At 45.4% G+C, this 23,206-nt stretch overlaps 1 protein-coding gene and 1 pseudogene across 1 annotated transcript in view; one reads left to right on the top strand and one right to left on the bottom strand.

The window, feature by feature from the left end:
• Positions 1 to 23,206, top strand: part of LOC126249749 (uncharacterized) — a 535,036-nt gene that overhangs the window by 211,802 nt on the left and 300,028 nt on the right. The window lies entirely within an intron of this gene.
• LOC126250288 (5S ribosomal RNA) lies at positions 21,312 to 21,429 on the bottom strand (annotated as a pseudogene).

Genomic DNA, 23,206 nt, shown 5'->3' with positions numbered 1-23,206 from the left:
TACTCTACTGCATTGGCTCCTTACTTAGCTTGCATTTATCGCGAATCTCTTACCCAACGTTAAGTCCCGAGCGACTGGAAAAAAGCGCAGGTGACCCGTGTATATAGGAAGGGTAGGAGGACGGATCCTCAAAATTACAGACCAATATCCTTAACATCGGTTTGTTGCAGGATTCTCGAACATATTCTCAGTTCGAATATAATGCATTTCCTTGAGACAGAGAAGTTGCTGTCCATGCATCAGCACGGCTTTAGAAAGCATCGCTCCTGCGAAACGCAACTCGCCCTTTTTCACGTGATATACTGCGAACCATGGATGAAGGGTATCAGACCGTGTCATATTACTTGACTTCCGGAAAGCGTTTGACTCGGTGCTCCACTGCAGACTCCTAAGATAGGAGCATATAGGATTGGTTCCCAAGTATGTGAGTGGCTCGAAGACTTCTTAAGTAATGGAACCCAGTACGTTGTCCTCGATGGTGAGGGTATCATCTGGAGTGCCCCAGGGAAGTGTGGTAGGTACGCTGTTGTTTTCTATCTACATAAATGATCTTTTGGGTAGGGTGGATAGCAATGTGCGGCTGTTTGCTGATAATGCTCTAGTGTACGGGAAGGTGTCGTCGTTGAGTGACTGTAGGAGGATACAAGATGATTTGGACAGGATTTGTGATTGGTGTAAGGAATGGCAGCTAACTCTAAATATAGATAAATGTAAATTAATGCAGATGAATAGGAAAAAGAATCCTGTAATGTTTCAATACTCCATTAGTAGTGTAGCGCTTGACACAGTCACGTCGATTAAATATTTGGGCGTAACACTGCAGAGCGATATGAAGTGGGGCAAGCATGTAATGGCAGTTGTGGGGAAGCGGATAGTCGTCTTCGGTTCATTGGTAGAATTTTGGGAAGATGTGGTTCATCTGTAAAGGAGACCGCCTATAGAACACTAATACGACCTATTCTTGAGTACTGCTCGAGCGTTTGGGATCCATATCAGGTCGGGTTGAGGGAGGACATAGAAGTAATTCAGAGGCGGGCTGCTAGATTTGTTACTGGTAGGTTTGATCATCATGCGAGTGTTACGGAAATGCTTCAGGAACTCGGGTGGGAGTCTCTAGAGGAAAGGAGGCGTTCTTTTCGTGAATCGATACTGAGGAAATTTAGAGAACCAGCATTTGAGGCTGACTGTAGTACAATTTTACTGCCGCCAACTTACATTTCGCGGAAAGACCACAAAGATAAGATAAGAGAGATTAGGGCTCGTACAGAGGCATATAGGCAGTCATTTTTTCCCTCGTTCTGTTTGGGAGTGGAACAGGGAGAGAAGATGCTAGTTGTGGTACGACGTACCCTCCGCCACGCACCGTATGGTGGATTGCGGAGTATCTATGTAGATGTCGATTTAGATGTAGATCATTTGCTCACGTTTCGCTACGTAGTCATATTTCAGTCAGTTGTGGGGGCTATCTGCCAAATATTTACTCGATTTTCGATAGTTTCTACATTAGTTATTTTATTAGGCTGTTTTATAACCGCCAGGATAGCCGTGCTCGTTAGCACGCCACTTCCGTCAACGGGGAGGTGCACCGGCTCCGGATCGAATCCGCCCAGCGGATTAACGACAAGGGCCGGTGTGCTGGTCGATTGAATGTGGTTTTTCGGCGGTTTCCCGCTTCCGAGTAGGTGACTGCCTGGCTGGCCTCAGTTGTAGGATTCGCAAACATTGCGAAAACGTTCACATACTTTCAAACGGAATAACACTGTACACTTGCAAATAGGGTACACAAATTAGGTCGTAGCGTGGATTGGGGGGGGGGGGGGGATGTCTGGCAACAGGAATGGCATACGGCTACCCTCTACCTAGAAATCCACGTTAACTTTCAGATCCTGTGACGACGTGAAATAAAGAGAAAAAAAAGAAGAAAGGTCGGTTGTTTTATGATTCAAGCTTCCAAAATATAACTGCGTTAGCATCAAACCTATAACTATTCATCCAATTACAATAATATCTGTTCCTATTGAAAAACGTAACTCTTTCGTGTATAAGTGCCATGAATATGTAGTTGTAGACGTGTCATTGTGCCAATGAAGCTAATCACTGTATTACTTCATTCTGTTTCACATAGCTGTGGCTCGCACGTTGTTTTTACCTCTGTAGAATCCGAAACATTTTTTTTTTATCTCTTATGTTTCTGTCCACATGCATGACAATTCAGACGTACATTTCATGTAAGCTGTTATACTTTAAACGGACAGCCTTTCCTTTTGTTATTTGTAATTATCAACATTTGTTCTGGGCCACTTGACAATCATGTGAGGAATAATATAAAATCTGTTCGCTGCCAAACTGGTAACAATTGTGTATATCTAGCACATCTAAATATCATGGGTACTGATACAGCCCAAAATTCTCTGGCATCTCACTGAACGTGGTAGCGCCGGCCTAGACACATTTATGAGAATGTCTCTTTTCCGGATTTTGGCAGTCCTTATGTTCAATTAGCACAATTCTGGATAGATTCCAAAGTTTCTGCCCATCTGCTATGTCCACCAAAAAAACTTGTGATTTGACTTCGTGTTTGTACATACAGAGTGATGATTGCAGCTTCCCTGCTCCCGCCCCACCTCCCCCTCCCCCACCCCTTCCCATCCCCCTCCCCCCCGCCCATATTTAAGATGACGACGTAATTTGTGGTGACGATGCTGAAAACTCACACATTTTCTTGTCAAACCTTACGGAAAATGACTTGCCTCTGATTTTCTGAGGACTTACAGTTTGAGGTGTCCCTTAGTGAAGCATTTTGTGAACAACAATGTAATGTGTCTGCATTAAGTTTCATATTTGTGCTACATACGACTTTTGGGAAAGAATGAAGAAACAAATTAGAGCAGATATATTTCTTTTGTAAATAAAAAACGCTTTCTCTTGCAGCAAGAGAAGGCGTTTCTTATTTAGAAAACAAATATTTCTGTGCTTGCTGTGGAGGATGGCCACGCAAACAAATTAGAACACGTTGTCAGTGAATAAGTTATTCTTATTAAGAACAATGAGGGATCGCAAGACTGACTGTTCCTGTACGAATGATGGCTCACTCTCAAATTCATTTTCGGTTTTCAAGCCAGAGATCATTAGAGAGACATTTGACATTTAATACTGATCATTAACGAACAGTCCTGCCAGAACCTGTACATAGACACATGTCGTCTCATGTGCTCCAATTATGAATGATGACAATAACTTCGACGACCTGTTTTAGAAACAGCTATTTTTGACATCGAGCACATCTGTGTCGTGATATCAGCCAGAAAACAATGCTCTGTTGATAGTATAATAGCTTACATGAAATGCACATCTGAATTGTCATGAATATGGACAGAAACGTAAGAGATGAGAAAATAACGTTTGGGATTCTACGGAGGTAATATCAAAATGTTCAAATGTATGTGAATTCCTAAGGGACCACACTGAGGTAAGAACAACGTGCCAATGACCGCGAAAGATATTTCACAGCTGTTACTCCATTTATATCTTGCTTCTTCATAATACTATTCTTAACTGCTTTCGTAAACTACTTGTGAACGCCATGGAGAGAGTTTCAACTGATAGAAGATCACCATTGCTGACACTAAGTGTTGATAGAAACTTCCTTTACTCGAAGTTTCGAAAACCAGGTTAATATCAAGTACGATAACACATTCTGCACACCAAGAAGTCACATCTGCATTTAACGGAGGTAAGTCCTCGAAATAGGGACTTATTAATTCCCTCAACAAAATAAAATATATACAAACTCTGGAACGGAGAGGAACAACAGAAAAACTCGCCTGAAGTGTTAAAGGAAAAAAATAACAATAAAAAAGGGAAAACCATTAACCAAGGTTTTAGGGCCACTGTATCATCCATAATACGAGGAAAATGATGAAATATACGAATAACTGGTAATAGTAGTAAAGAGTTGATAGGGAAAGGGGTGTAGACTTCAATGAGTCGTTCAGAAACTTTCCATTACCGTTTTAGGTCCTCCTGTTTTTGAAAACTATAGAAGAAGCAATCTGAAGAGTCATTCACTTCAAATGGTAGGATGGAGATGTGAATGATCATTCTTTGATCTCATATGAGTCTGATCCCCTAACCGCACGGGAGCAGAATGAGATGAAGCATAAAAGATATGTTGTCTACGTGAAATATGAGTTCGCTCGTGTCTTTTCGATTTACGGTCACCATCACCAATCAGCCTTTGCCTTCTTCCTGATACCTGTGTTTTCTATTTTGTTTCTGTTAGATGGAAGTATTACCACTCTTAAAAATTTTGTTTCCGTGTTGCATAGGTTCTACAAATTTTTAACGTTAATGTTTCTAGCCCGTAAGTTAGAATAACTGTTTAATATACATTATACGACGGTATTATTGTTTCCTTCTGTATCTCTTGACCCAGTGGAGGAAATGACTTGTCATTGTCTTAATTGTTCCCGTAGTACGATGTTGAAACTACACTCCTGGAAATGGAAAAAAGAACACATTGACACTGGTGTGCAGACCCACCATACTTGCTCCGGACACTGCGAGAGGGCTGTACAAGCAAAGATCACACGCACGGCACAGCGGACACACCAGGAACCGCGGTGTTGGCCGTCGAATGGCGCTAGTTGCGCAGCATTTGTGCACCGCCGCCGTCAGTGTCAGCCAGTTTGCCGTGGCATACGGAGCTCCATCGCAGTCTTTAACACTGGTAGCATGCCGCGACAGCGTGGACGTGAACCGTATGTGCAGTTGACGGACTTTGAGCGAGGGCGTATAGTGGGCATGCGGGAGGCCGGGTGGACGTACCGCCGAATTGCTCAACACGTGGGGCGTGAGGTCTCCACAGTACATCGATGTTGTCGCCAGTGGTCGGCGGAAGGTGCACGTGCCCGTCGACCTGGGACCGGACCGCAGCGACGCACGGATGCACGCCAAGACCGTAGGATCCTACGCAGTGCCGTAGGGGACCGCACCGCCACTTCCCAGCAAATTAGGGACACTGTTGCTCCTGGGGTATCGGCGAGGACCATTCGCAACCGTCTCCATGAAGCTGGGCTACGGTCCCGCACACCGTTAGGCCGTCTTCCGCTCACGCCCCAACATCGTGCAGCCCGCCTCCAGTGGTGTCGCGACAGGCGTGAATGGAGGGACGAATGGAGACGTGTCGTCTTCAGCGATGAGAGTCGCTTCTGCCTTGGTGCCAATGATGGTCGTATGCGTGTTTGGCGCCGTGCAGGTGAGCGCCACAATCAGGACTGCATACGACCGAGGCACACAGGGCCAACACCCGGCATCCTGGTGTGGGGAGCGATCTCCTACACTGGCCGTACACCACTGGTGATCGTCGAGGGGACACTGAATAGTGCACGGTACATCCAAACCGTCATCGAACCCATCGTTCTACCATTCCTAGACCGGCAAGGGAACTTGCTGTTCCAACAGGACAATGCACGTCCGCATGTATCCCGTGCCACCCAACGTGCTCTAGAAGGTGTAAGTCAACTACCCTGGCCAGCAAGATCTCCGGATCTGTCCCCCATTGAGCATGTTTGGGACTGGATGAAGCGTCGTCTCACGCGGTCTGCACGTCCAGCACGAACGCTGGTCCAACTGAGGCGCCAGGTGGAAATGGCATGGCAAGCCGTTCCACAGGACTACATCCAGCATCTCTACGATCGTCTCCATGGGAGAATAGCAGCCTGCATTGCTGCGAAAGGTGGATATACAGTGTACTAGTGCCGACATTGTGCATGCTCTGTTGCCTGTGTCTATGTGCCTGTGGTTCTGTCAGTGTGATCATGTGATGTATCTGACCCCAGGAATGTGTCAATAAAGTTTCCCCTTCCTGGGACAATGAATTCACTGTGTTCTTATTTCAATTTCCAGGAGTGTATTTGCTCTGTACAGGTTGACAGTTATTGAACTATATGAAACAAAATCGTCATAATTCTGAACGTTTTGCGTTAGGACGTGCAAACTGCACGGTTGGCCGCGAGGCATTATTGGTATTAGTATGGTTTGGTTTAGCGACGAAGCCCGCTTTCATTTGGATAATTTCGTCAATAGGTAAAACTGGGGAACTGAGAATCCGCATTTCGCAATCGAGAAGTCTCTTCACCCTCAATGGGTGACTATGTGGTGTGCAATGTCCAGTCACTGTATAATGAGTGCGATATTCCTTGACGACAAGGTGACTGCCGAACGGTACGTGAAGGTTTTGGAAGGTGGTTTCATCCCCATTACCCAAAGTGACCCTGATTTCGACAAGATGTTTTTCATTCAAGACGGAGCTCGACCCCATCGGTGCAGGAAAGTGTGTGATGTCCTAGAGGAGCACTTTGGGGAACGCATTCGCGCTCTGTAGTACCCAGAGGCCACTCGGCATGGACCTCGATTGGCCGTCATATTCTCCGGATCTGAACATATGCGACTCCTTTTTGTGAGGCTATAGTAACGACAAGGGGTACAGCAACAACCCCAAAACCATTGCTGAGGCGAAAACGGCTATTCAGGAGGTCATCGACAGCATCGATGTTCCCCAAGGTGTGTTTACAAGGCATTTGCTGTTTCTTTTCTACATAAACGATTTGGGAGACAATCTGAGCAACCGTCTCAGGTTATTTGTAGATAACGCTGTCGTTTATAGACTAATAAAGTCAATGACGTTCCGTCAATTACTACGAACTGTGACCTCTCTGACAGGAAATCACAAATCCAGTCACATAACTGAGACGATATTCCATAAGCATGCAATTTCACTACAAGCCGCTTGTGTGGTACAGTGTCATGCAGAATCTCGCTATTCGTCTGCACCACATCATCGTCAATGATGGCAGACATGTCGAACATGTCCTAACCTAAATCAGAATATGTGCAGTGACGTTTACATGTTGAATAAAGTCTGTGCATGCCGTTGTTTGTAACTAATTTACGTATTTTTTCATATAGTTCAATATTCGTTTCCTGTAAGTACCTATTTAACGTAAATACATATTTAAATTGTGATACGTCTTCCAATAGCGCATCAGCCGATCTGGCAATTTACTTTTTTCAGTCCTTAATTAACTGTTTTATGGTTATTGTCTGAGTTATTAACGGTGTTATTTCGAATCCAGTTATTTACTGAAATATTCCTCTCCTCTGCGTTGCATCCACTGTGGCGGTACACGTGCTCCAGACGAGATGTGGCGTGCACGAGATCGTAATGTGACATAATTATGTTCCCATCGATGAAGGAAACTTTATTTGCTGGATCCGAATGGACTTCCTACACACATATAATAGGGAAATTTTTTTTGAAGGTCACAGATTCGCTCGCTGAGAAAGTGTCAAGTATTTGTGTGTGTGTGTTGGGGCTTATGGGCGCTCAACGTCGAGGTCATCAGCGCCCGTCAAGTATTTAATAGTCCTTCTCCTCTGATATGATTCCTTTAGCATACTTAATCCTATTCGGAAAATCCAACATATTCGGCCTTGGACAGCAAGATTAAGCGAAGTCTCAATTTAATTGCGTAATGCTATCCGTCAAAACGGCATTTAAGTCGAGAGAAGAAAAACTGTGAATAAAATACTGACGAAACAAAATCACAACACCAAAAACTAATTAATGTAGGGTAATGAAATTTCGGAAATATATTTCTTTAGGTAACATATTTAAGTGATTAACATTGCAAGACCACAGGCTAATGTAAGCGCAAGATAAACCGTTTCAGATGTGAACTGCTGGTACATTAATAACCGGTGTAATCGCCAGCATATTGAATGCAAGCATGCAAATATGCATGTATTGAGTTGCACAGGTGCCGGATTTCAGTCTGCGCAACGGAGTTTCATGTCTGTTGTACTTGATCGGTCAATGTTGGGACTGTTAATGCTGTTCGTGGATTACGCTGAAGTTGTCGTCTGATGATGGCCCATATCTGCTCCAATTGAGACAGATCTGATAACTGAGCAGGCCTAGGCACCGTGTTGACACCCTGTAGATCATATGGGTTAAAACAGCAGTATGTGGGAGAGCGCTGTCCTGTTGTAAAATATGGTTCATAAATGGCAGCACAACAAGTCGAATCACCAGACTGAGGAACAATTTTGCAGCGAAGGTGCGTGGAATAACCACGAAAGTGCTCCTGCTGTTATACGAAATCGCAACCCAGACCATAACTTCAGTTATAGATCCAGTGTGTCTAGAACGTAGACAGGTCGGTTGCAAGCCCTCAGCTGGCCTCCTTCTAACCAACACTCGTCCATCACTGGGAACGAGCCAGAGTCAGCTTTCATAAGAGAACACAACAGACCTCCACTTTGCCCTCCAATGAGCTCTCGCTTCATGCCACTGAAGTCGAAAATGGCGGTGGTGAGGAGTCAGTGGAATGCACGCTACAAGGCGTCTGCCTCGGAGCTGTCCTTGAAGTAACCAATTTGTCACAGTTCGTTGTCTCACTGTCGTGCCAAATAATACTTAAACTGCTGCTGCAGATGCAGTACGATGCGCCAGAGCCATACGCCGAACACGACGGTCTTCCTTGTCGTTAGTGCCACATGGCCTTCCGGAGTCCGGTATTCTTGTGACCATCGCTGTCAGCCATCATGTACAGTGGCTACACTCCTGCCAAATGTTTTTGCAATATCGCAGAATGAACATCTGACTTCTAGTAGTCGTATTACACGATCTCGTTCAAGCTCAGTGAAGTGTTGATAATGGCGTCTTTGTGGCCTTAAAGGCATTCTTGACTAACATCAACTGACCATGTCCAATCTCAAAGGTAATTCACCCTCACGACCGCTACAGCGTGTATTTAAAACAAACGGAAACTGCATCCTCATAGTGCTACTACCAGCGCCACTCCTATACAGCTGTCAAGAAATTTGAATAGACATCCTCTTTCAGATGTAGAAACACGCCTACCAACTTTCGTTTATGTCGCGTAATTCCGTCTTTGTGCTGCGATTTTTTTCCGTCAGTGTAGTTAACCTCTATGCCACTCAATCCATCATATCATGTAAAGCACTTTGGCTACCACAGAAAAATAAAACACACCTTGCTTGTTTAACCTAACCTCAAATAGTACAGTGCTTTTGGAGTGGGTTGGGTTGGGTTGTTTTGTGGGAGGAGACCAGACAGCGACGTCATCGGTCTCATCGGATTAGGAAAGGACGGGGAAAGAAGTCGGCCGTGCCCTTTCGAAGGAACCATCCCGGCATTTTCCTGGGGTGATTTAGGGAAATCACGGGAAACCAGATCAGGATGGTCGGACACGGGATTGAACTGTCGTCATTCCGAATGCGAGTCCAGCGTGCTAGCCACTGCGCCACCTCGCTCGGTCCAGTGCTTTTGACGATAACCTGCTGCAGATCGTTATAAACACCATCCTCTTACGTAGGTCTGCCACCTAAAAATTTCGAGCACACAGTTATTTATTCCGAAAAGATTTTCAACATACAAAAGGAACAATGCCGAAGTGTCTCTACGCATTACTCCGCAGTTGTTAGGAAACGATCTTTAGCTGCATTTCTAGTTTCCTATTTATCACAGCAGTGTACAAGTATACGAAGAACCTCTTGGCGGCGGCACATCGCGCTCCATCACGGCCACCGACCTAACATGGTCGCCGAAGTCATTCTTCGTATGGAGCATACAGTCACAAGAGGCTGCATCAGTGGTCCTTAGTACACCACGAAGTGTAAATGGTTGCGATTACATGCTAGATGCCTTAGCGACCAACAATCCTGAGCAAATCGAGAGCGTAATGAAGAATAAGAAAATTAGTGATCACTAGGTCGTACTAGCGAGACTGAATATGCAACATCTAAAACTACAAAATATAAACGCAAAGTATATCTATTTAAAACAGTAGATTATCTTTGCTTTACGCCTTCTTGCGCTACAGTCTCTGTTCATTCAAAACTAATTATGTAACTGTGGACTAGATGTGGTTTAAAGTCAAAGAAAGGGTGTTAACAGCAGTTGAGAGTTTTGCACCGAGCAAATTAATAAGAAACATATCAGATCCCCTATGGCACACGAAACAGGTCAGGAAAATGTTGCAGAAGCAACGAAATATGAATGCCAGACTTAAAAGAACGCAAGATCTTCAAAACTGGCGAAGGTTTTCAGATGTCGGAAACTCCGCGCGGACTTCAATGCGAGATGCTTTTAAACATTACAAAACAATAGTCTTTCTCGAATTCTGGCATAAAATGAAATGATATTCTGGTCGTATGTAAAGTAACTCAGCGGCAAGACACAATCAATGCCTTCACAGCATGGTATCAATGCCAACGTTACCGACGACAGTGCCACTACACCGGAGTTAATCAACAGTTTTCAGTCATTTCTAAACCAAACAAGATACAGAAAAAATTCCACAATTCTAGCCAAGCACAGCTGCCAACATGGGTACTCTCTGTGTGCCGAAGCAACTTAAGTCTTCCGGTCTAGTTTATATTCCAGTTAGTTTTCTTTCGCAGTATGCTGATGAAATAGTTCCACTTTTGGCAGCCATACACAACCGCCTACTACACTAGAGCTCCGTACCAAAGGACTGGAAATTTTCACAGGTAATTCCAATACGCAAGAAAAGAAGCAGAAGTAATCCACTGACTTATAAACCGTATTTTGTGGCATCTATTTGTAGTAGGATTCCGGAAAATATACTGTGTTCGACCATTTTGAGTTACTTCCAACAAAACGATCTATCGATTCATTGCTCCGATTCAGGAAATATCGTTCCTTTTAAACGCAAATGGCTCTTTATTCACATGACATAGATATTTAGAAGAATTTTGACACCGCCGGCCGGTGTGGCCGAGCGGCTCTAGGCGCTACAGTCTGGAACCGCGCGACCGCTAAGGTCGCAGGTTCGAATCCTGCCTTGGGCATGTGTGTGTGTGTGTGATGTCCTTAGGTTAGTTAGGTTTAAGTAGTTCTAAGTTCTAGGGGACTGATGACCTGAGAAGTTAAGTCCCACAGTGCTCAGAGCCATTTGAACCATTTGATTTTGACACCGTTCCTAACAAGCGGGTTCCATTCAATTTGCGCACCTGTGGAATATCATCTCAGTTCTGCAACTGGATTCGTAATTTCGTGTCAGAGATGATGATGATGATGATGTTTGGTTTGTGGGGCGCTCAACTACGCCGCCATCAACACCCATACAAAGTGCAATTTTTTTTTCACAGTCTAACTTTTTACACAGTCCAATCTAGCCACTGTCACGAATGGTGATGATGATGGTGAATTGATGAGAACAAATCAAACACCTAGTCCCCGGGCAGAGAAGATCCCCAACCCGGCCGGGAATCGACGCCATGATCCAGAGGCAGCAAGACTAGCCACTAGACCATGAGCTGCGAACTCATGTCAGAGAAGTCACAGTGCGTAGTAATTGTCAGGAAGCCATCTAGTTAAACCGTAGTGATATCTGGGATTCCCTAAGAAAGCGTTACAGGCCCTGTGCTGTTCTTAATCTGTATAAACAATTTAGCATAGAATCTGACCAACTATTTCGGATTTTTAACAGATGATGTGATTGTTTACCTTCTAGTAAAGTCATCAGAAGATCAAAATGAACTGAAGAGTGATTTAGACAAAATAAACGCTTGGTGTGGAAAGTGGCAGTTGGCACTAAGCAACTACAATGAGGAGGTCCTCCATAAGATCACTAAAAATTTTCATTAAATTTCGGTTACACGATAGGCTAAACGAATTTGAAGAGTTTCGATTCCACTGAATGCCTAGGGATTACAATTACAGAAAAAGTGAATTAGTATCATCACATGGAAAATGTTGTGGGAAAGGCGAACCAAAGACTGTGTTTTATTTGCAGAACACTTAGCTTGTCCGTCCTCTTCTGGAATATTACCGCACTGCATCATATCCTTACCAGAATAGATAAGATTGATGAAAGACATCCAAAAAGTTCAAAGAAGGTCGGTTCGTTTCGTTTTATTGTGAAATAGGGAAGAGTGCCACGGATAAGATAACCAACAATATATTGTTGACTCCCATCTACGTAGGGGGAAAGGAACAGCGCAATTAAGTAAGAGAAGTCAGAGCTCGCAGGGAAAGATTAAGGAGCATACTTTTCCCAAGTGCTATTCGAGAGTGGAACATTCGAGAAATTGTTCTTGTCTGAAAGTCTTTCTATGATAGCACTGCCAAACACTTAAGAGCAATTACGTTCGTGTGGATATAGGAGTGGAAGATGCCAATAAAAAACTACAACAGCAGTCTGTACACTAAGGTGACAAATGTCATGGGTTATCGATATGCATATACACATATGGCAGTAGTATTGCGGACACAAAGTATAAAAGAGCAGTGCATTAGTGGAGCTGTCATTTGTACCCAGGTGATTCTGTGAAAGGTTTCCGACGTGATTGTGGCCACACGAAGAGAAGTAACAGACTTTGGGAGCGGAATGATAGTTGGAGTTAGACGCATAGGACATTCCATTTCGGAACTTGTTAAGAAATCCACTGTTTCGAGATCCACAGTGTCAAGAGTGTGCCGAGAATACCAAATTTCGGGCATTACCTCTCAAGACGGACAACGCAGTGGCTGACGGCCTTCCCTTAACGACCGATAGCAGCAGCGTTTGCATGGAGTTGTCAGTGCTAACAGACAAGCAAAACTGCCTGAAATAACCGCAAAATCAATGTGGGACATACGACGAACGCATCCGTTAGGTGCGACGAAATTTGGCGTTAATGAGGAATGCCAGCAGACGAACGACGCGAATGCCTTTGCTAACAGCACGACATCCCCTGCAGCGCTTTTCCTGTGCTCGTTACCATGTCAGTTGGATCCTATACGACTGGAAAATCGTAGCCTGGTCACATGAGTTCCGATTTCAGTTGGTAAGAGCTGATGGTAGGGTTCGAGCGTGACGCAGACCCCACAAGGCCATGAACCCAAGTTGTCAACAAGGCACTCTCCAAGCTGGTGGTGGCTCCATAATGATGTGGGCTGTGTTAACATGCAATGGACTAAGTCCCCTGAGTGTTCGGCTACTTGGAGATCACTTGCACCCATTCATGGACGTCGTCCCCCCAAACAACGATGGCATATTTATGGATGAGAATGCTCCATGTCAGTAGGCTCAATTGTTCGCAATTGGTTTGAAGAACGTTCTAGACAATTCGAGCCTATGATTTGGCGACTCATATCACCCAACACATATCCCATCGAATATTAATGAGACATAATCGAGAGGTCCGCTCTAGCACAAAATCCTGCACCGGCAACATTTTCGTAATTGTGGAGGGCTATAGAGGCAGCATTGGTCAGTATTTCTGCAGGGGACTTCCAGCGATTTGTTGAGTTCATACGACGTCGAGTTACTACACTACGCCGGGCAAAAGGAAGTCCTTTAAAATATTAGAATTCCCATGAGTTCTGTCACCTCACTCTGCAGTACAGAGCAATTCACGGTATACTGTGATGAGACATTCTGAGTTTAAACACTTCTGCTGGCCACCAAACTCCCCAGACATGAATAATATTGAGCATATCTCGGATGCCTTGCAACGTGCTGTTCAGAAGAGATCTCCACCCGCTTGTACTCTTACTGTTTTATGGACAGCCCTGCAGCATTCATAGTATCAGTTCCCTCCAGCACTACTTCACACATTAGTGGACTCCATGCTACGTCAAGTTGCGGCACTCATTTGTACCCAGATAGGTACCAATGCTGTCGATTCCTGTGCTGACGGTACATCTTTCGAGTTTATTATGAAGTGGTGACCAGGTCCCGCAAGCTCGGACGATCAGGTCTTCCCGATATTAAAGTGAAGGCGTCTGTCTTGCTTGTGTCTCGCAGTGTCTTAACATGTACACAGGCGCCTTATTCCATTACATCTCGTTTATTTCCCTGTCTCCAGCTGGTCAGTCTGACTCCTCCCATCGATGCGTGACGGTTAACTCTAAATTGCGACCTATCCCCGAATATTTTACAACTGGCAGCTTCTCACGTGCTCATATCCCTTCAGAGACGAACCTCACTACGGGAGTGTTATTATCCCGTTGGAGTGAACCGTCTTGCCTCTCCCCTGTTGAAATAGCTTCCTCGTCAACATTCTGGAAAACTCTCTTCTCTCATCTTAGTCTTTCTGTATTATCGATGGATATCGCTTCGTGACGAATGTCAACACACTGATACATTATTTCACAAGCTGGTCTCTTGTGGACGTGAGCATTGGCTCTGGATTCGTCCACAACCGGCTGTTCTTTCCTGAGAGCCTGAATCCGATTTTTCCGATGAATTTCTTATTCGTCTGGATGTATTCTTCTTTCCTCAGAGGAAAACGAATACAGCCGTCTGGTTCCTGGGTCACTACGTTCACTATGTTGCTGAATCAGAGAACGACCCTGATCTCCGTGTGTTCCACAAATATCTGGAGGCCGCGCATTGGAAATGGCTGCGGTTACTCGAGTGCTTTTTGCAAATATGCTTTTTCGTGTCTTTAGTCGACAGAATGTTGGTTTCGTTCCTCTGTGGTCTTTGATTGCTCCCTGTTTCTGATTCTGAATCACGTGAAGCCTTGTTTTGTTCACTTTTCTTCTTTACACACCTGTAAAAAATAAAAAAGTAAAAAGACAACAGCTTGTCAGTTTCCTTGATTTCTCATGTTTTGTTTATAATAATCGTTTCTCAATTTGCAGCTCATATTACATGATTTTGAGTATGGTCGTCCGAATGTTCATGTAAGTACCAAGTCAATATGATAACAAGAGCAAAGAAAGTGGTCATCACGTCTGTCTCCCCAGGTTCGAGTCCCGGTACTGCCAGGAATTTTTCCTTTGTGGAAGAACTTGTACGGAGAGGACTCAGCCTCGTGAGGCCAATTGAGGACCTTCTTGACTGAGTCGTTGCGACTCAGGTCACGGAAACCGAAAGCGGTTGGGAGAGCGATTTGCTGACATCACGCTTCTCCATACCTCATCCGATGACTGAAATGACATGGCGGTCGGTCGGTACCGTTCTGTTCTTTGGGACCTATGGAACGAAGTTTATTTACTGGTACTAGTTTAAGATCGCGAACTGGTGCGTGGACGTCACGTAATCGGTGGCGTGTCGTATGTTTGTGATTTCATCGTAAGATCTGTTCCATTTTGTGCTTACCAAAAAATTTTTATGCTTTTGTAGAAATGTCCGAAATTTTACTGCAGCGTACGTGTCTATAGCACAATGACATATGTGGTAATGGTGGTGGTTCTCTGCCCCAAAACAAACACACGCAAACTACCTAAAAAGTAAACGCCTCTGTTGGAAGTAAATGAAGTACAAAAAAAAAACTAATGAAGAAATATAGGAAAACCTTTACGAAATGAATGCTAAAAACCAAGTAGAGAAATCTGAATTCTTGGAGAACATAAAACTATGCTCCAAAATTGGTGTCAGCTGAGAAACTGATTTCATTAAGCCATTGAAGCATTCCACGACTTAGGAACGTACTACACGAAAGAGAAGAGATGTGTACAGGATCTGAGGCACTTGATATTAAATATTATACTTCAGTTTCGAGATGGTTTAAATGCCATGACCTTAACCACATAACGAAATGTTGTGACGCACAAAACCAGATACGTCGCGTCTAAGCTCGAACTGGTCACCAGAATAATGATTGTTACAACGAGTCAGTGGGATACATACCATGTCACTATCGTAAGAGACAGTGCAACAAAGATAGCATAAAATATGCGACATATTTACTGTTTCTGCAACGGCAATTTGTTAGGATTGACTATGGGGGGTAAATACAATTACATCACCGGGGATTAATTATGGAGAGCAAATACAATTACACTCCTGGAAATGGAAAAAAGAACACATTGACACCGGTGTGTCAGACCCACCATACTTGCTCCGGACACTGCGAGAGGGCTGTACAAGCAATGATCACACGCACGGCACAGCGGACACACCAGGAACCGCGGTGTTGGCCGTCGAATGGCGCTAGCTGCGCAGCATTTGTGCACCGCCGCCGTCAGTGTCAGCCAGTTTGCCGTGGCATACGGAGCTCCATCGCAGTCTTTAACACTGGTAGCATGCCGCGACAGCGTGGACGTGAACCGTATGTGCAGTTGACGGACTTTGAGCGAGGGCGTATAGTGGGCATGCGGGAGGCCGGGTGGACGTACCGCCGAATTGCTCAACACGTGGGGCGTGAGGTCTCCACAGTACATCGATGTTGTCGCCAGTGGTCGGCGGAAGGTGCACGTGCCCGTCGACCTAGGACCGGACCGCAGCGACGCACGGATGCACGCCAAGACCGTAGGATCCTACGCAGTGCCGTAGGGGACCGCACCGCCACTTCCCAGCAAATTAGGGACACTGTTGCTCCTGGGGTATCGGCGAGGACCATTCGCAACCGTCTCCATGAAGCTGGGCTACGGTCCCGCACACCGTTAGGCCGTCTTCCGCTCACGCCCCAACATCGTGCAGCCCGCCTCCAGTGGTGTCGCGACAGGCGTGAATGGAGGGACGAATGGAGACGTGTCGTCTTCAGCGATGAGAGTCGCTTCTGCCTTGGTGCCAATGATGGTCGTATGCGTGTTTGGCGCCGTGCAGGTGAGCGCCACAATCAGGACTGCATACGACCGAGGCACACAGGGCCAACACCCGGCATCATGGTGTGGGGAGCGATCTCCTACACTGGCCGTACACCACTGGTGATCGTCGAGGGGACACTGAATAGTGCACGGTACATCCAAACCGTCATCGAACCCATCGTTCTACCATTCCTAGACCGGCAAGGGAACTTGCTGTTCCAACAGGACAATGCACGTCCCCATGTATCCCGTGCCACCCAACGTGCTCTAGAAGGTGTAAGTCAACTACCCTGGCCAGCAAGATCTCCGGATCTGTCCCCCATTGAGCATGTTTGGGACTGGATGAAGCGTCGTCTCACGCGGTCTGCACGTCCAGCACGAACGCTGGTCCAACTGAGGCGCCAGGTGGAAATGGCATGGCAAGCCGTTCCACAGGACTACATCCAGCATCTCTACGATCGTCTCCATGGGAGAATAGCAGCCTGCATTGCTGCGAAAGGTGGATATACAGTGTACTAGTGCCGACATTGTGCATGCTCTGTTGCCTGTGTCTATGTGCCTGTGGTTCTGTCAGTGTGATCATGTGATGTATCTGACCCCAGGAATGTGTCAATAAAGTTTCCCCTTCCTGGGACAATGAATTCACGGTGTTCTTATTTCAATTTCCAGGAGTGTATATCGACATTGCACACAGTGCGAATATTCAACTAAAACAGAACCAGACTTCACATCACGCTCAACGAAAGCGAAGAGAGAACCTCCAATTTAAAGAACCTAGGAGTTGGCGAAGAGCAATAGCATGAAGACAATCATGGGAATATTATCGAAAAATGAAATAAATACTGTAAAATATAGTTCCTGTTGAAACCGTCTTTTCCTTAAAATCAATGAAAATTTCCTAAGTCAGTCAGAATACATCGATAACTCAGTTATGCAAGGTCATATGCCAATAGAGGTAGCCACAGAGATCAGGGCACAAGTATTTTAAAGTGCAGTGCTGCAAACCCAACTGCTCACTAGAGTTGAATGACTGGAAGATGAAATATTGAATAGTGACTATCAAAAAGACTCCAGTAGGGATAAGGCCTTGCACAATTCGCCACAATAACGGTGACAAAAAAAGTAAAACAGGAAACACAGACAACATATGCTCTAGAATAAAATTTGTGGCCGTAAGATAGTGAGAAATAAAGGGTGATTATAATTAAAGTTAAACTGTCAAATCGCTGTAGAAATAACACCACTGGTCAGAATGACGTCAAATTGCAATGTAATATTATCGGAGGAGGGGGAAAAAGTATAGCATAAGAAAAGTAAATAGCTACAAAATGTAGCAATAGATGGCGCTGTAAGCATCATAATTTAATGGTGGTCGACTATAAATGACAAATGAATCATACAGAAATGCCTAAGGTGTACGTCTGACGTTAAACGAACTGTACTACTCAGTGAGCATGGGTGTACAGATGTGATACTGTTACTTACATAGGCCCATCCACCACCGCAATGTCATATCACATCGGATGGCGAAAATTGGTTTTTAGTTGTCCTGAGGCCAAAAACCGCATAAAAAGCATCACTCACATCGGTTTTTAATGTCCTGAGGCCAAAACCTCAAAAATACATCAATCAAAATCAAATCGAATTATTAATTTCCGTGTGACTGGCGCAAAACATGCTCAATATGCTGTTCACCATTTTGTGCAAGTAGAAATCGAGAAACAGCATGTTCCACAACTGATCGAAGTGTTTCCGGAGTCACGTTCAGAATGTGTTGCGCAGTGCGTGCCTTCAATGCAGCTAAGTTTGCAATCGGAACACTGAACACAACATCTTTCAGACAGCCCCAAAGCCAGAAGTCTCTCGGATTAAGATCAGGTGATCGGGACAGCCAGGCAGTAGGGAAATGGCGGCTGATAATTCTAGCATTTTCGAAATGGCGCTTCAACAGCTGCTCAACTGCATTTGCAATGTGCGGAGGTGCGCCATCTTGCATAAAAATGATCCCATCCACACATCTACGCTGTTGGAGAGCTGGAATGACCTGTTTGCGCAAAAGACTCTCATAGCGCTTGTCAGTGACTGTTCATGTAACAGGACCGGAAGCACCTGTCTCTTCGAAAAAATACAACCCTATGATAAATGGTGCCGTTAACACGCACCACACAGTGACCTTTTCAGGATGAAGTGTTACTGGTTGATTTGCGTGTGGATTTTCCGTTGCCCATATTCGACAATTCTGTGTAGTGACATGTCCTGTCAGGCGGAAGTGGGCTTCGTCTATCCACAAAATCTTCCACGGCCGATCACTGTCCACTTCCAAGCGAGCAAGGAATTCTAAAGCAAGGGTCTCTCTTGCTGGCAGCTCAACAGGAAGCAATTCGTGGCCCATGGGCAATTTTGGATGGATAGCAAAGAAGGATGTTTCGTAAGATTTTACGTACCGTACCCACGGGTATGTCCAATGTTCGGGCAATTCTCCGTGCATTACACGTTTGCACACCACCACTGGTCTTATCTTGCATTTCTGTGGCCACTGCTTCCACTGACGTCGAATCAATTCGTTTCGTCGCTCTACCAGGTTGCACACCAACAGAACCCGTCTTTTCTAATTTCCGAATCATTTTCTCTAGACCCACGGCAGTCACCGGACCAACGCCTTTTTTCAAACCCTTCAGTGTCTGGAACTTCTGCAGTGTGCACAGTCATTCTTGTAATTCAGCTTCACAAGCAGAGCGCGATCTTGCATTGAGACTGTCTTGGGGAACATCGCAGACATGTTGATCAATTTTCACAATTTTTTTCTACTGACATACGTTTTTCGCCTTCTCCGATAATATTTCGTTGCAAAAAAAAGTTCAAATGTGTGTAAGTTCTTAAGGGACCAAACTGCAGAGGTCATCGGTCCCTAGACGCACACTCTACTTAAACTAAACTATGCTAAGAACAACACACACACCCATGCCCGAGGGAAGACTCTAACCGCCGGCGGGAGGGACCGTATTTCGTTGCAATTTGACGTTATTGTAACCAGTGGTGTTATTTCTACAGCGTTCTGAAAGTTTAGCTTTAATTAGAATCACCCTGTATATTAAACCTGTGAAGTTCGAACAATGAGGAACAACTTACAGTAATAGTCCAAAAGCAATATAATTAAAGAGCAGACTCAACAAAGGGACAATCTACCGATGAGCACAATGGTTTTACACTTCTTCCTCTTTTCCTTCTTCTTACGATATAACGCTTCCTTTGGATTTAGGTTTCTTAAACTTAGATCTGCGTTTATACTGTCTAGCCACCGTAATTTAGGTCGTCACGTTTTTTCTGGCCATCAGCAGCGCAATGATAGTCTGAACTAATGACTAAAGTAGGTTGTGTCCGTATGATATCTCCAGACCACCGAAGTCTCCATTTTTCCATCTTCTCGTTCACTGGAGCCACTCCAGTTAGTCGTCGGATCGTTGTATTGTTGATGTGGCCGCGCAGGGAAACACTTAATGATCCTACGAGTGTCCAATTCAGTGAAATGAACTGGGTTCCCATCACTTCTAGGACTGTAGCAACACTCGGTGCCGCATAATGCAACTAGCCTCATCACTGTGCGGAATATCTTTGATTTTAGGTGGATAAGCATCTTCTTATCGCAAATAATATCAGTGACCTCTCTGAATCGCATCCAGGTCTCTCTCATCATCATGTCTCTCGCACATCTTCATTCAAGTAGCTATCACTCTGTAGTCGAGAACCTAGGTATCTGATCAAAAGTATCCGGACACTTAATAGTGGAGATCAATAATGGGTATGTCCACCCATCGCCTTTATGACGTCTCTAACTATGCTGGAAACAATTCCAATGAGGTATCTGAATGTCTGAATGTCTGAATGTCTGAATGTCATTCTTCCTCAAGAGTCGAAACCAGAGAAGACTGTGATGTTGGAGCTCTGGAGAGAAGACGACGTTCTGACTCATCCCATAGATGTTCCGTTGGCTTCAGACCGAGACCCTGGGCACGTCAGTCTATTTCAGGAATGTTATCGTACACAAACCATTGCCTCACAGATGCTATTTTATGACAGGGTGCATTATCAAAGAAATGGTTCAAATGGCTCTGAGCACTATGGGACTTAACAGCTATGGTCATCAGTCCCCTAGAACTTAGAACTACTTAAACCTAACTAACCTAAGGACAGCACACAACACCCAGCCATCACGAGGCAGAGAAAATCTCTGATCCCGCCGGGAATCGAACCCGGGAACCCGGGCGTGGGAAGCGAGAACGCTACCGCACGACCACGAGAGCGGGCAGGTGCATTATCATCGTGACACAATCAATCATCGTCTGTGAACTGCTGGAAAATGGGTTCATATTCAACCGCATTTATCGTTTTCTTAGACGTAACAAAAGGTCGACACTCAAACTACGAAAACAAAAAACCATACCGTAACACCACCTCCTCCGTACTTCACTGTTAGCGTTGCATATGATGGCATCGGATTGCCGTTGGATATAGCGTCATTCATCATTCCAAAACAAATCACTCCGTCTTCAGGCTACAAGTGGCCCATCGGGACCATCCGACCACCGTGTCGTCCCCAGCTGAGGATGCGGATAGGAGGGGCGTGTGGTCAGCACACCGCTCTCCCGGTCGTTATGATGGTTTTATTTGACCGGAGCCGCTACTATTCGGTCGAGTAGCTCCTCAATTGGCATCACGAGGCTGAATGCACCCCCAAAAATGGCAACAGCGCATGACGGCCCAGAGGGTCACCCATCCAAGTGCCGGCCACGCCCGACAGCGCTTAACTTCGGTGATCTGACGGGAACCGGTGTATCCACTGTGGCAAGGCCGTTGCCCGTCAGCTCTCCAGATAGCTCATTTACAGTCATCCTCTCTCCAGTGGCGTCGCTCTTTACACTACCTCAAGCGCCGCTTACCACGGACTACAGAAATGTGTGGCTTAGAGGAGCTGCTCGACCAATCTACCCCAGTCGTTTTAACTCGCTATGATCATTTATTGAGCCAGCTGGACTGCTGGAAGCACTTTCAAACTTTCGAGTGATTCCATCCGTTGAAGTCATGCGGTTGTTTACAACCACCCTCCGCAAATGCTGAACAGCCCGTTCTGTCAGTACGTGAGGTCTGCCCCATCTTGATTTACTTGTGTTTCTTCTTTTGCGCTTTCACTTCACAGTGTCATCACCAACGGTAAACTTGGACAGCTTTAGAAGGGTTGAAATGTCTCATACGGATTTGTTATTCAGGTAACATCCAATGATTCCACTTTCGCAGTGACTGAGCACTCCTGACCGACCCATTCTGCTGTTACTGATTTTCTACTAACAAGACAATACTGCCCACCTCCTTGTATACTGGCGAGTCCGCCTCTCATGATGCCAAGTGTTCAATCCCACATTATACAGGGGTGTCCGGATACTTTTGATCAGATTTTATATTCTCTGAAACGCCAAAGAAACTGGTATAGACAGGCGTATTCAAATACAGAGATATGTAAAGGGCCAGAATTCGGCGCTGCAGTCGACAACGCCTATGTAAGACAACAAGTGTCTGGCGCAGTTGTTAGGTCGGTTACTGCTGCTGCAGTGGCAGGTTATCAAGATTTAAGTGAGTTTGAACGTGGCGTTATAGTCGACGCACGACCGATGGGACACAGCATCTTCGAGGTAGCGATGAAGTGGAGATTTTGCCGTACGACTATTTCACGAGCGTACTTTGAATACCAGAGATCCGGTAAAACATCAAATCTCCGACATGGCTGCGGCCTGAAAAAGATCCTGCAAGAACGGGACCAACGACGACTGATGAGAATCGTTCAACGTGACAGGAGAGCAATCCTTCCGCAAATTCCTGCAGGTTTGAATGCTGGGCCATCAACAAGTGTCAGCGTGCGAACCATTCAACGAAACATCATCGATATGGACTTTCGGAGCCGAAGGCTCGTGTACCCTTGATGGTTACACGACACAAAGTTTTACGCCTCGCCTGGGCCCGTCAACACCGACATTGGACTGTTGAAACATGTTGCCTGGTCGCACGAGTCTTGTTTCAAATTGTATCGAGCGGATGGACGTGTACGGGTATGGAGATAACCACTTGAATCCATGGGCCCTGCATGTCATCAGGGGACTGTTCAAGCTGGTGGAGGCTCTCTAATAGTGTGAGGCGTGTGCAGTTGGGATAATATGGGACCCTTGATATGTTTAGATAAGACTCTGACAAGTGACACGTACGTAAACATCCTGTCTGATCACCTGCATCCATTCATGTCCATTGTGCATTCCGACGGACTTGGGCAATTAGAGCAGAACAATGCGACACCCCACACGTCCAGAACTGCCAGAGATTGGGTCCAAGAACACTCTTCAGAGTTTAAACACTTCCGCTGCCCACCAAAATCTCCAGACATGAACATTATTTCGTATATCTGGGACGTCTTGCAACGTGCTACTCAGAAGAGATCTCCACCCCCTTGTACTCTTACCATTTTATGGACAGCCTTGCAGGATCTATGGAGTCAGTTCCCTCAGCACTACTTCAGACATTAGTCGAGTCCATGCTACGTCGTGTTGCGGCACTTGTGCGTGCTCGCGGGGGCCCTGAACGATAGAAGGC

Source organism: Schistocerca nitens, chromosome 3 (genome assembly GCF_023898315.1).
Source record: "Schistocerca nitens isolate TAMUIC-IGC-003100 chromosome 3, iqSchNite1.1, whole genome shotgun sequence".
Classification (NCBI taxonomy): Eukaryota; Metazoa; Arthropoda; class Insecta; order Orthoptera; family Acrididae; genus Schistocerca; species Schistocerca nitens.
Note: the sequence above shows the minus strand (reverse complement) of the source record. Positions and strands in the feature narration are given on the sequence as shown.